This window comes from Natator depressus, chromosome 4, assembly GCF_965152275.1.
Source record: "Natator depressus isolate rNatDep1 chromosome 4, rNatDep2.hap1, whole genome shotgun sequence".
In the NCBI taxonomy this organism is placed as follows: Eukaryota; Metazoa; Chordata; order Testudines; family Cheloniidae; genus Natator; species Natator depressus.
Window position 1 is genome coordinate 89321403 of NC_134237.1, and position 14554 is coordinate 89335956.

General features: G+C 50.3%; 1 protein-coding gene across 4 annotated transcripts in view; it reads right to left on the reverse strand.

Moving 5' to 3' along the window:
- PDGFRA (platelet derived growth factor receptor alpha) overlaps positions 1–4958 on the reverse strand; it is a 47198-nt gene extending 42240 nt beyond the window's left edge. For 2 of the 4 annotated variants that reach the window (XM_074951393.1, XM_074951396.1), the window contains exon 1: positions 4401–4543. The gene's annotated coding sequence lies outside the window, so the exon portion shown is untranslated. Of the gene's footprint in view, positions 1–1905; positions 1948–4400; positions 4544–4832 lie in introns of those variants that run through there. The other 2 variants (XM_074951394.1, XM_074951395.1) reach the window with 2 other exon arrangements.
- Positions 4959–14554: the final 9596 nt, after the last annotated feature.

Consider the following 14554-nt stretch of genomic DNA (forward strand, 5'->3'; position numbering starts at 1 on the left):
ACTTTCATGCTTCTTGAAGCTTTATCAAGTTTTTGGATATATTTCTCTTCATTCAAATCATTGCTTAGCCAGGGACATTTCTTTAAAAAAAAAATCTGAATAGAAGCTAAGAATGAAGACGCTTGTTTGAAGATCATTCTTCCCTGATTCTAGGGCATTTTTTTAAAGCCAGATCTCCATAGTTCAAATTTTGCTTGAGCCAAATGGAAGATGAACCTCAAAATCTTCGATTTCTGTCCTATTGTTTTTGTCTGATCCTGTCTGTGAATCCACTGACACAGCCCCTGAGTTCTGCGTTGGTGCAGGGAACTGCACTAGCGGATCCTATGCCAGGACCTGCCCCTGAGATTGGAAATTCTTGGGCTCAAGAACCACAGGCCTGATTCCTCAGTGTGTTGCTCCCGCTTTACAGCAGTGTAACCCCACTGAAACCAAGCAGTGAGACTAACCTAAGGGGACGGACAGTGGAAACTGGCCAACATGCCTTAAAACATTGTAGGGCTTGGGCGGTAACCGTAAGGATGACTGCTAGGGGGCAGCACAACACTGCAAACGGGACCTTTTGCAGAGCCCAGCCTGCCCCAGATTGGACAATCTACTCCTGCCTCTTGCCATGGGAAAACATTGTCTGGCACCTTCCAGCCTATCCACCACGTCACACCCCACAGGCACCAGCCCTGCTCTCCAGCGCGAGCCGTTTAGCTAACGCCTCGTCCCCCGCTCCCTCCCCAGAGCGCCGCGTTGGGGCTGCCGAAAGCGACCTCAGCAGTTTCCTTAAACCAGGCAGGCTTTGTTGGCGGGGGAAAGTTCTCCCTGGCTGCCTTTTTCCACTGTCGGTGCTAACAAATGGTGAACGGTTAGGTGTGTTCTCGCCCCCCACATCCCGCCCCCAGCTTTAGGGAAGGAGGCTGAGATGTTTCCCTTATGCACACACGGAAACGTAAAGCACTAATTGCTGGCAGGAAAAAACTGCAGAATCAACATTCCTATAGAACACACACGCACACAGCTGAAGGACGGAGCTCTGTATTTCTTCCCTCCCTCCCAGACCGGACTCAGATGAAGAGGCCACTAATTTCCTTCTCTCCCTATGGGGCGCAACCAATGCTCCTCTGCGAGAAACCAAGGTTTGAGATTTCAACCTGGAGGAAACTGTGTCAGATCCATCAAACCATTCTTCTCCCCAGCTCTGCTCTCACCGGGTCAGGTTAAAATTCCACCGTGGGCTCAGAAACCCAAGAACACACACTCACACATATGGAAAATTCTTGGAGAACTTAATAGAGATGAAACCAGTAAGGTCCATGGAAACTGAATAGGGTGCTATGAAAATTACTCTAAAACTCCTAAACATTTCAATAAAGAATGATGTTCTTTATTTGAACCAAAATCCTACGGCAGGGAATATAATTCTCGATTACATTCAAAAAACCAACGGTGTGATCCCTTTCTGTTAAAGTCTACAGGACTTTTGCATTACGGCTTGCATGCTCACACACTACACATACAGGACTCAACCGGGAAGCCCAGTCTCCATTGCCAGAGGACAACTGGATATTGTAAAGACTGCCTTGATGCTAGTTTGTTTAGTTTGGGGGGCGGGGAATGTTTACATTCACACTTTCAAACCCCCTCTTCTGTTTTTTAAACGTCTGGCCAACGCTTGCCACTTATTGACTGACTCCGAGATAGTGAAGGCCAAATGATCCTAGGGTACCCAGCAGCGAAGAAAGTCAACACATGTTAAGGAACACTTATCTATAACATTTACATATTGGAAAAGCCGAGGGAGCTGAGAGTTAGCGAGAAAGGATTAACCGAAAGAGCCCAAGAACAATGAGAGAACCCAGCAGTGACGTCAAATTTCAGCCCCTTCGCTATTTTCATAGGAAACAATAGCAAGACCTTTGCCAAGCTGAAGCAACAACCCTTAGGCGAGCCAGCCAGACACGAAACAAGTGGGGAGGAGCCGCACAAATTTGGTGTTTACTGGGGTGAGTCAAATGTTTTCCAAGCGCCACATTTCCTTGATCTGACACTCTTGTTCAGAACTTCTTTTTCAATCCCCTCCCCAAGCCTTCGGGGCCCGCTTCAGGCTCGAATCCCAGGCCACACTATTCCATGTGCCAGCAGGTCTCCACAGCGGCTGTGAGGAGTCTGCAGGGTCCCCCAAAGCCGCTGTTCCTGGGGGCTTGATGAGGCTAGGGATTCACCCTGTCTGTGCAGGATGCCCGGTCTTCCAGGGGATCCGACGCTGAGGACTCCCCTGCGCAGATAAAGGCGTCCACTGGGGACAGGGGGAAAGAGTTTCTCTCTCTGCCTGACCTCACACCTTCTCAACCCCGGAACGCTCCGTGGCTGACACACGAGGCAGCTACAGCTGGACGCGCTCGGCCGGGCGAGCGCAATCCGCATTCCGGGGACCACCCGTCTGATGCATGGCGCACGGAGAGAGAAGTCTCGTGTCACTCCCAAATCTGCTCCCGGAGGATGCAGTCGATTCGTGTGTTTGCAAGGCGCCCTTCGCGGGGATTATTAGACATTGGTGTGGGAGGTCGCCAAAGCAATTGGAGAATTTGCATGTGGTGGGGTTGAAAACTCCCGACAGAAAATAACTCTGTAATCCAGGCAGGAGCGGAGTTAAAACTCTGTTTGTCGTTGTAATTACCTCACAGGAACTAAAGGCAGCCCGCTCTCCTCTGGGATTTACCCCGTCTCAGTTCCCAGACGTGTTGCTGAGTCTTGAGGGCTGGTGCTGCCTCCCTAGATCCATCTCGCTCCAAAACACTGTCCAGCCCTGTTCTTAGGAGTGTCTACTAGCTGCTGGGTCCCCGTCCAAAAATGTTGAGCAACGCAGCAAAGAGCCAATAAGCCATTTCGTAGTCCTCTCGGGACTTTTCCAGGGGACCCCAGCATGGCAGGGCCAGCAAGTTTCAACCGCAGCGCCAGACAAAATCCAACCAAACACATCACACGCCGCAAAGGGCTGATGGTCCCTTACACTCCCTGGGCACAACCTAAAGGGCTCGCCCGCCTGGGCTGCAGACGGGGCAGACAGCTAGGGCATGCTGGCAGCTCTGTGGCTCTGGTATGTCCGTCGCACGAGGAGCGCAGCTGGGTGTGTGTGAACTGGGCCCGCCGCCAGGTAACAGCCCAGAGCTTAGAGTTCAGCTTCCCCGCTTGCAGGGAGAACGGAGAGCGAGGTGTAAACCCGCCGGGCGCAGGGATCGGGTTGGGGGATGATTTGCCCCTGCAGACAGACAGCCCTCCGAGGATCTCTAAGCGCTTTAGCCCGCTGGGGGAGAGGGCTCGGGAGGTGCAGGAAAAGACGAGGGAGGGTGTTAACCACGACGGGAACAATGGAAGAGAGGGATGGCAGGTCGGACCTGATGGAGGGAAGGAGGGCTAGGTAAAGTCAAGGGGGGATTGGGACCACAGCGGCCAAGGGAGGGTCCGAGAAAGACCCTCCTCTTACCTTCGCCAAGCCCTCTCAACTCCCCGAGTACGCTGCCCCGAGAGCTGATCCGGACTCCTAGGCAAAGTCTCCGCTTTCCTTCCCGTTACGAGATTCCTCCGCCGATCCCGGTCTTCACACAAAGGGCTTCACTCCAGATTGGAGATAGGGGGGCGCGGAGCCCGCTCGCAGCTCCGTCCCCGGAATCGCTCCCAGCCAGGCTGCAGGAATGCGGCGCTGTGGCCCCTCCGCCCCAGCCCAAATGTGTTTGTCATTAGCGCAGCCTTTCAGCCAGCGGGGCAGCCTCCTCCAGACAGGGGCCCCGCGTCCCCCGGCTGCCGCCCCCCAGTCCCGACTGTCGGGGGCCCCTCGCCCCGCCACTCCCGGGGCGATCGCTGCTCTCTCCCCTGCCCGCAGGCCACTGGAGCTCCTGCTCCATCCCTCTCCGGAGCCGAAGGGGATCGGTGATACGTGTCCACCCTTCTCTCCTCGGCCAGTGCCCTTGCTGTCCTTTTTTGGGGTCCAGCGAGTGCCCCGGGTCTCGCCCGTCCCCTGTCTCCATCCAACCCACCCCCCCCCATCGCCCCTCTCCCCAACCCTCTCCAACAAAGCGCGCTGCTTCCATTCAGGGGGGTCTCACTGGAGGGGGAAAGCGTCACCTTCCTGGTACAAACCACCTTCCCAGCCCTAGGAACCCCCCGTGCGAGCCCCCCAAAGAGGTAGCTGCCCCCCGACGAGCGAAAGCCTCCAGAGCCCTTTGAGGCTCAGGCGCAAACTTCCAGAGTTAGAGTTCCCAGCGAGGATCCCCTGAGGAGGTGAGCCGCCCCCGTGCCCCGGCTCTTCAGTCCACACAGGGGCTGATCCCCAGCAACCTTCCATTCCTTGGATCCGGATCAGCAACGTCCCCTGCAGCGAGCATAAAAAACTCCCCCCCCTCACCCCTTACCTTCCCGTTCACACGTTAATCCGCAATGAAAAGTCTAGAGAAAGAGTCAAAAATATGTCCACGTCCTCTCTGACTTTTCCTCCTCCTCCTCCTCCTCCTCCCTCGCTCCCTCCAGTTCAGACTGCAATGCTCTCAGAGACCGCGTCTTGTAATTGATTCGATGTTCGAGTCCATCCTTCCAAAACTAATCATTTGCGTTAAGTAAATAGCTGTCAGGAAATGAGTCCCCCCCCCCGCCCCTTCAGAATAAGAGCCTCCCTGGTCCGGTCCGCACCTGAAGCCCAGCCTCCAGCGGCTCTTACGCAGGCAGGGGGGCCAGTCAACCTCCAGCCGCGGAGAGGAGGGGCCGCAAGTGGAGCCATATGGCCGGGGAATGGGGGGCGAATTTGAGAGTTTTGCACTGCAGGGGGGAAAGGTTTCCTGAAAACCCACCGTGTTCCCAATGGCACGAATGAGCTTCCCTCCACACACGCTCTGGGCAGGTGGGGCGGCTGCATAGGCTGGGGTCCCTTTCCCAGTGTCAGGGCACGGATGAAGAAGCTGAGATGGAAGTGAACTGGTAGCTTAGTGATGTCTTTGATGCCTGACTGAGCTGGGGCTTGGTGTAGGAAGGTGGGTGGATGGATGGACGGATGGCTGTGAAGCGCCAGGCACCCACAGCCAGAGGCGAGCTCCTAGTATTTATGAATGAAAGGAACGACGAAAGAGAACGGTGCCCGAACCCTGCTGTTTCACGTGGGAGGACCATGTGTTCTATCCCGCTCTCCCCAGGCTCGCTCAACCTCCAAAGCCACCGCAGAGCATTAAGGAGCTTGGACAGACATTGCAGACGAAGCCTTGCGGGTTTGAACGGCTCGGTTTAGAATAGTCTCCGGCCAGAGCTTTGATCCCCAGCCGGGAGATACACGTATCTCGTCGGGCTCGATTGTTGCTATTTGCTGGAGATAAGTGTGTGTGGAGAGAGAGACTGATGTAATCTTGGGAGTCAGATGGGGCTGCTCTTCGTTTTCTGGCTAGCTCCTATCAAACGAGGCACAGAGAGCACAGCTTCGTGCAACTGGAGTTATTCAGCTGTTGGGTGCGAGGGGGCACTGCAGCCCCAGGAATGGGAGCTGAGGTGCGTTTCACATCCCCTTCTCCAGGGCAGAACTTGGGGTGTCCAGGGGTGCGTGCGGCCGGGAAGGGTGTCCTAGAGAAATGCTTGTTAGCATTGCGTCCTCGTTTTTTTTCTGCACGGCTTTCCCTTTCTCCCGCCTTGCCTTTATAGGCGCTTGTCCTTCTGTTCGTTACTAAACAAAAGCAGTTTGTTCTCAAAGTCAAGCAATAGACTCTGGTGGTTTTCTCCCTCCCAAACGAAGGAGAATTGGTCTCTGAAGCGCAAATCCCCCGAAGGGACTGGGCAGCGGGAGCTGTGAAAGGCAGGGACTGTAATCCTGTTCAAGCTGAGAGCCCGCGGGCTGCGTTTGCAGGGTCCCCCCTCACTGGGTTGTTTGGTGCTCCCAGTGCCTGCAGCCTATTGCGTGTTCTCCACCAAGGCATCTTCGGCTTGGGTGAGTGCACAACCTCACTATTGCTTCCACATGTTCCTTCAGGAAATCATTGGAGGCAGATATATGAACAGCCCCTTGTTCGGAATGCTAACAGGATACCGTAATGCTTGTAAATAAATACCAGGCTCCAATCGATCAGCAAGCAAGGAACAATATATGCAGCTTGGAATTATTTGAGCAACAAGGTTACAAATGGCCTTGCTCTTTTAGCGGGTGATGGAGAGAGGAAAAACAAAGCCTCGAACGAAAATGATCAACCCTGCATGGTTACAAGGGTTTAAATAAATGTGAGATTCGGAATTTTAAAGCAAGGTTCACACCAATCAAACGCGCTCCAGGATCGCAAAGAACTCGTTAGTAGCTTTGCAAAGTAGCTTTGTTTCGGTTGGGATTTATTTGTGTGACTATCGCCTGGGTATTAAATCCCTAAAACGATAAAGGGGACATCTGATGCTGTAGTGTCCGGACCAGATGTGAAGGGAGAGCCACTCTTGCAGACAGAAACAGAACAGAGAGAAAGAAAAGAAAGGAATGTTCCTTCTGGTTGCAATTACCTGTCTAATTTGAATAATGCCTTTGTTATGATCATTAACAAACATTCGCTAACTGCTTCCATGTGGGAGCCCACAGCGCTTAGAGAAAAAGTAAATGTACCTTCGCATTTGGAGGATACTCTGGTATTTCGAGACCTAGAGTTTTATTTACTGGCTCCATCACAGCCATCTCTAACACGAAATATATGTCTAGCGCCTCTCCTCCCTCCGAGTAAATACAACGTGGGTAGTTACAAGCCATAGGCCCCGTCCTACCCTCACGGAAATCAGTGGCCAAACTCCCTTTGCCTCCAGCTGTGGATAGGATCGGACCCATTGTGTACACGCCTCCGAAGCAGGAGACACCTCTAATAATTCAGCGTGTATTGACTCTGTTTCTGGACTGTTGCGGGGATCGGTGCCTGAAGTGTTGACATTTTCAGCCGTTTATCTCAGTCCCTGAGTCACCCCATTCATTAGCCAGGCGAGCTGACTCCAGCCCCCTCTGTGTCACTCGCCCTACGTGGCTTACACAGGGAAGAGCGAGACGCCTTTTACATTCTGTTGTTCTAAGATCCTACAAGATTGTTGTACAGAGCCAAGCAGGGGGCCATGTGCGGTCCCCAGCTTGGGAAGAGGGCGAGAAACCTTCCCATTTACAAGGCTGGGTGTTTATTTTTTTTCTTATCTCGGTATCTGGCTGATAGAAAGCAGTGGAGATGCACACCATATGTGTGCCCTTGGCTGGAGGGCTCCGCTCTGCCCCTGTTACTATCCCGGCTGCCTCCGGGCCATTTGCTGGGAGAGAGAGAGAGAGAGACCCCACTGTGCTCCTGTCCACCCCCCTCCGCTCCTCCACTTATTGTGCTGAGAAACAGGCTTGGGAAATGCAGGGCTTCTGCCCTGATCACTGAGCCGTGAGGGGCGTGCAAAAACATTGATGAGGTGGCACTCCACTGTCACATGTAGCCCACTTTTGTAAGCAACGCTGAGGAATGGACGTGAAGCACTGGCTTGGGGGGAGGGGTTGAGGTTGGTGGAGGGAGAGGAGGAACCTGGACGGTTAAGAAACCAGTTTCAAACATAATTCAACATCTGGATATTTTCAACCCTCCCCTCAAAGCACTGTGGTTCCCCACGGCTTTGCCAGAATCAGCCTGTTTAAGGGTGATGTATTTAAACAAACCTAAACAAGCCCTCTCCCCTCAAACACGGCTTAGGCCGTTCACATTCCTTCCCCATTCGGCTTCTGTGACAAATTTTCTTGTACTTCGAATTCCATCCAAGCGCAGCTGGATTCGAATGCATTTCTTGCGTTCGGCAGCTTTCCTTCGCTGCGCATCGAGCAAATAGGTGTTAACCCCTCCTGAAGGGGGTGGTATTGCGGGGAGGGGGTGGCTTTTTGGCCCTACCCCCAGGTGGTTCAAATGCCCCCTTTTGTGTTACAAACGCTTCCAACGGCTTAATGGCAAGGGCAGTTCAGCCTGAAACCGAGGGCATTGTGCTCTCGGGGGGACTTTCCTTCCCAGACTGTTTATGTGGCAGACAGATGGGAGCTTCGCGTCCTAAACAAAACATTGGGAGTCCAGCTGACAGGGCTGTTGCCTCAAAGTACATGTTTACACTTCAAACCTATACTTCAAGCGTGTGTATACACGGCAGCGCTGGCCCAGCCAGCAAGGCAATAGTAGCTCTTATGCACAGATCAGCTCGCCAGTGCTTCAAAGTCCAGATCTCGTGGTGGGTCCAAGAGCGGAGCGGAGGAATCCACACTGAGAAGGGGGTAGCTGGGGAGTGAGGTTGAAACCAGCAGCGGTTCCTTGTCCAGAGCTGCTCATGTGGTCTGTTTATTGGGCTGGGAGCCTTCAAGCTGCCTCTCTGGCCCCCGCAGCGCTATTGGTCCCCAGGAGAAGAAACAATTTGCTGTAAATAATGACCCTTTCCTGCGCGTCCCTCTGGCCCAGGGGCGAGATGGGTTGAGTTTAACTAGCTGAGGCTATTAGGCAGGCTAATGGTTTGTTAATTTGGACCCCTGGCCTCTACTGTAGCGGGGCAGAGCTCGCTGGGCTCCTTGGCTTGTGTGTGTGCCTTCATGCCGCCCTCCGAGCCTGGCAGCATCGGATCGGACACTGTTTTTAACGGGCTTCATTTGTATGGGGTCGGGATCAGATGGAGCGGGGATGGAGTCCTTTGTCTCAGCTCGAGGAGGTCTGGTTTTAATTATCCTTACCCATGTTTAAGCATTTGCAGCATGGACTTTGAAGCACTGTGTTGCTGGCCGATTTCATCTAAACCCCTCCTCTTGCCCGCCCTACCTTTGTGGCTCTCTCCTTGAAGCTGACACTCTTTAAGGTCAGGGACACGCATCTCTTGTACTTTTGCAGCTAACCTTGCTTATTTCCCGACACGCTCTAAAGTGGAGAGCTATAAGGAATGAAGTAGGCAATCCCTTGTTTTGACCTGGCTCCGAAATAAACGGCCGCTATATCTGGCTCCATTAAACTGAATCTCCCAAATCGGATCTGTGACTTTTCTGCAACACCCCCGTCTTTCAGAGCCTGGCCAAACTCTGCTAAGCACGGCACTCAGGCTGGCACGTCTGGGGCACTCCCAGCTGCAACCATAGTTACCTGCGGCCGAGTAGCACTCAGAAAAGTGAGAACAACTTCTTCCCTACCCTAGAAAACTCCAAAAAAATGACTTTCCAGCCCGAGCCTTAAATCCGAATGCACCCGAGCAGCATGTGCATCAGCGGCCACAGGAAATGGCTTTTGGGAAATCATTTCTGATCCCCGGGCAAATGAGCCCTACAAGCGAGAAACACTGAAACCAAATTTCCTCGCGTCTCGGCACCTTTTCATAAGCAGCCTGATTTCCACGCGCCCCCAGCTTTTGCTCTGGAATCGTTAAGCCACTTAGCATCAGAGGTTATTCGAGTCACTTCAGGACGATTTCTTAAAGGGCTGCTTGAAAGGCTAGGAGAAACAACCGCGGTTGGGTTGGGTTGGTGTATTGACACCCCCCGCGATGTCACCTTTAGTTTCAAAGCACAAATCTTGTTTCAAGCGCTGAACTCGGAGAGAGACCCACCAAACCCCCAAGAAGGGGGCTTCTCAGCGCCTCCGTTTGTCGCCACATTTGGGGGAGGAGGGTAGCAAGAGGGCTGTTATCCCTGCCAGACTAAACAACTAGCCGAGCAAGCAAACCAAGCTTCCCAGAGACACTACACTGGCCGCTGTGAAGACAAAAGCAGAGAGGAGAAAAAGAAATCCAGTCGTCACCTCGATTGAGTCTGACAAGGCTAGCCAGGCCCTCTGCTGACGTGCACACATTTACAGTCTCCCTGTGATGTTTTTCTTCTTCCCCAACACCAGTTCCACTCAATCTGTTTGTTCAACATAATTTGGCTTTGAATAGCAGGGATCCAGTGACACTGCAGGGGAGCTGAGCCAGACAAAAGAAGTTAACGGTTAGTTCCCCCCGCCCCCCCCCTTTCCTCCTACCTTTATTTTTATTCATAATAATTGTTGGCTAAGGTAGACGTGCCCAAAGTTTTTTCTACTGAGGCTGCTGCAACAACGTGGAGATGTTTTACTTGTTGCATTTGGCTTTTAACGTTAAAGGATGTCCAAAAAAAAAAAAAAAAAAGGCTGCAAGTTGTATTCTCTGAAAACAAGCTTTGTTTTCCTTCGGCTTCTGCCCTGCGTGTTGACTGTGGCAGAATAAACAGGCTGCTCTGGGCCTGAAGCAGCCCTAACCCAGTGTAGGGGTGAGCTCATCCAGCCCAGAGAGGCAAGGAAAAACTGACTCCTGGATATGCTCGCTGGGGCAGTAGGGGGATTAGTCAGAATTTCCATAGGTCCCACGCCACTTTGCACCACTTTCTGCCATCAGTTCCTAAGTGAAATTGCTTTCCCCAGCCTTCTTAAGAGACAGACAAAGGCGTGTCCTCATGTTAGTATTTACATGACAAGACTTAGAAGCCCTACCCAGGATTGGTGCACCAACTGTGGTAGGCTCTGTGTAGCGGCACCCGCATAGTAAGAGACAGTCCCGGCCTGGGAAGAGTTCACCATCGAGCCCAGGCAGGCAAAGGCTGGGAGGCAAGAAGCATATTATTCCCATTTTACACCTGGGGGACTGAGACACGGCGAGCTTTGCCCAGGAAGGCTGTGGCAGAGCTAGAAATGGGTACAGAGCTAAATGTACCTTTGGTAGATCAGCTCGACGGACAGGGCAGGACACAGGTATGAAAAAGTCAACTAATGGCCTCAAAAGTGGAGGCGCGGGGAGGGGGTATGGGACACAAAAGCCTCCAGATGGCACGAGGATGAGCATTAAATCCTGAGGATCTGGGGCGTGTTGTTAGTCAGCGAAAGGATTATTAATCTGCGTGCTGTGCGACTTTCAGAGTACCACGGTATGAACATCTGTTGGAGGGTTGAAATAAAACGTCTGCAGACGGCGGCAGCAGCCGCATTGCACAGCGTGGGCTGGGGCTTGTTTTTGCAAGAGTTTAGCGGATGGTAAGGGACGCTTTCAAGCAATTTGGAGGCGGTGTCTGCACTATTCTTAAAATCATAGTAACACCCTCGCGCCTTCATAGGGCGGGAGCGTTAGAGAAGAGTAAACCTTGGGAGAAATGTATCCTCTCTCTGAAGCACTGAGACATTTCCTGGTGGCTACAGTTAACACCACTAGAGGGCGCTCCAGTCCACCGGAGAACTCACCCTCTTTCAAGGACGCCAGACAACAGACCAGAGTGACACTGGTCAGATTCTGCATCGACAATTCAAATTTTACCTCTGTACAGAGCATTGCCCCTGTCTCGCTGAAACCACCTGCTGCCTCTATTCACGACAGCAAAGACAAATACGGCTCCTGCTTAGGAATCTCCATTATGAATTCTTCTCATTTGCAGCCGGTTTCATTTTATGAAGATTTTCTGTTTACTGTTGCAAAGGACGCTGGTGGTTTCAAACAGCCTGTATAATGTGAACGTGAGAGCTTTGCTGGGAGACGACCCAATGCAAAGCCCTCGTCTGAAGGTATTCGTATCTCCTGACACACTTTAGAACTGTGGGTTTTTTGCCTCTGAAAATGTCCTGTCAAATATTCATAATGCCCCAAGACAGTTCATTCCGAAATGATTGAGGAACAGAGTCAGATCCGTTCGGTCTATCAGCCCTTTCTGCATCTGATCATGAAACGAATCTACCTTCCTTCTTAGTATTGTATACATAACAAGGAAGTGCCAGTCTGAGGCCAGTCAGATTCACTGCATGTATGACACTCCGCTGATAGCTCCCCCAGGGAAGTGGCAGCAGGGATGAAGGTGGCCCAATGAAGAAGAGGTTAAGAACCAGATCCTCCACTGCGGTAGATCAGCACTGATCCACCCCAGCTGACAATTGCCCCTTAATTGCCATATTTAATTATGGACAGAATTCTCTTAGGCTTTGTTCTTTTAAAAGTCTCCGGTCTGTTCTGTTTGAAATGTTTTCAGTCTACAACAATTATTGGATTACAACAGCAAATCAATGTTGCCAAATTCAGACAACATTGTTTATGCCATTTTTGGCTATCAGTACCATTCCTCTTTACAGCCTTTGATACTGTGAGATCTGACAGCGCCTTGCCAGCTCAATTAGTAGATAGGAAACATGAAAGAAACATCCAGCTGCTGCAGGAAGTGTTTTAAACCCAAATTATATTTTGAAAACTAAGTACTATATGAATCGGGCCAGATTCCTGTTCCCTTGTTTAAATCTGGTGTAACTTCATTTAGCTTGGTGGAAATATTCCAGATTTAAACTGGTATAACAGATAAGAATGTGGCTGCCCTACATATCTTTTCTTTGTCAATAAAACCAGAGAATTTGCAAAGACAAATAATTCAAACTAGAACATCATTTGGGAGCCCTTTTATTTAACATATGATATAAGGGCTTTAAAGACATCTATTCTCCATGGTAGCTGCATTTTAAAATGCTCAGTTTGGTTCCAGTAACCAAGTTAACCCTTGAGAGCAGAGTATGTTTCAAGTAATTGTGTGCACATAAATATATCATTCTGCAGGAAGATCAAATAATATAGAAGCAATTATTTAACTAAATTAATTTAAAAGAATATCAAGGATGCAATTGTTGTTTTAGCACAAGAACACTGTCACATTATGATTGGCTGGGGGTTGTCATGTGATAAAGTAGCATATTTCCTTCTTCTAGCTATGAGTTACATGCAGGTCACAATAGTCCAGAATATTTGGCCTACGTTATCAGAGGTGGCTAGTAATTTTGGGTGCCCAGCTTGACACATTTGGAAAGAGCCTGATTTTCAGAGGGCATTTGCTCAATAACTCTGAAAAGCAAGCACCTTTATGGTGTCTCAAGTTGGAGGCTCAAAAACTGAAACACCCTAAATTAGTAGTAGCTTTTGAAAATGTAGGCCTGCCTATATAACTCCCCATGCATCAGGATGGCACTATATCCTTTAATGGCCACCCTGTCTGATATCAATGTATTTGTTTAGCTTATATCACTGATATAAAATCAGCTTATCATAAATTTTTGCAACCCCAAGAAGTCTCTTGGCTTGACTTACATAGCTGAGTGATGTGTTCCAGGCAGGGTTTAAATGCTCAGAGATTATTTCCCAGAGCTCCCCATGCCCCATCCCCATTTGGGGCTCCAGACTTCCGCTGGGGGTGTGTGTCTTGGGGCTTGAGGATCGCAGGGACTGGGGGCTTTAGCCCCTCAGGGGGAGGGAGGAGAGCAGGGGCTCCCACAGGTTTGAAAATATTTACTGGAGCAACACTCCAGACGGCTCCATCTGAATTTAAGCCCTGGTTCCAGGGCTAAAGTGTTGGCCCTGCTGAAGTCAATAGGATATTTGCTGTTGACAAGAATGGGGCCAGGATTTCACCCCAGGTTAACAGGAGCATCTTAAAGGTGGGCTGCAGCAGGGAAGGGGAGGATTAGGTTTGTGGCCTTAGTTGTTCTTTATGATCTATAAAGGAGGCCTGAAAGATTTTTTTTTAGGGGGGGTTTTAAGTTGCAGGAGGAGAAGAGACATTCTGTTTGTTTTTTTAGCAGAAATGGCAGGACTATTAAGTCTCTTCATTCCTCTTTTTGCTGGAGGCCTCCTTGTGGCACCAGAGAACTGAAATGGGTGTATTCTCAGTGATCAGTTACAGTTGAAGCTATCACAAAGTAATAATTTATCCCAGCTGTTTGCTGTACCTTTGAGTTATAACACTTAACCAAACAAACTGCCAACGAATTTCTTATAGTCAGAGAGGAAGGGATTTCTCATCAATTGCTCAGGCTTCCCTCTTGTTATTGTGCTATCAAAATCCCACTAGCTAACAACTCATACACAGTCTTCTACAAAACCGGGGTAGACAAGACCTGGATGTCTAATGTAAAAAACAAACCTAAAGAAAGGTAGTGTCTTGGTTCCCGTTGAGGGGAGATTACCAGTCTGAGTGAGAAGCTGCAACAGAATACAGCACCTGTCAACTTTTCAGAATTAAAATGGGGACGATGTCCTATACAGCACCCAACTGGAACGAGGGCAGACAAATGGAGGCAGAATGGCTCAAAGGACCAGAGAGAAAAGTGTTCTGCAGTGCTCTAGTACCAAAGAGGAAAAGTGGTGGCAACATTCACCCAGCAGGTTCTAGGGGGGCACCCCATATTATATGATCACAGCCTCTGGCAGCTGTGTGGCACAGGCCCCATATCTACTGCTGTAGTTAGCAGCCTAAGTCTATCTATTGGTCCATCCTCCTGTTTTCCTGTGTGGGTGTCTTGGGAGTGGAGAAAAAGACTCCAGGCCCCCTCTTATTCTGCTAGCATATTCATGCAAGAAAAGTAATACATTTAGCCCTATATGTAGCAATGAAAATGGAAGACACTGGAAATTGGGCCCGTTATGTATTCAAAAGGCATTTCCAGTGTCTTTCAGTAAAGACAAATATAGGGCTTTCTTGCTGCTATTAATTTTTACTGAAAGAAACTGGAAATAGGTATAAAAACTCATGTGATACTGGGCATCATAAACTCATTTG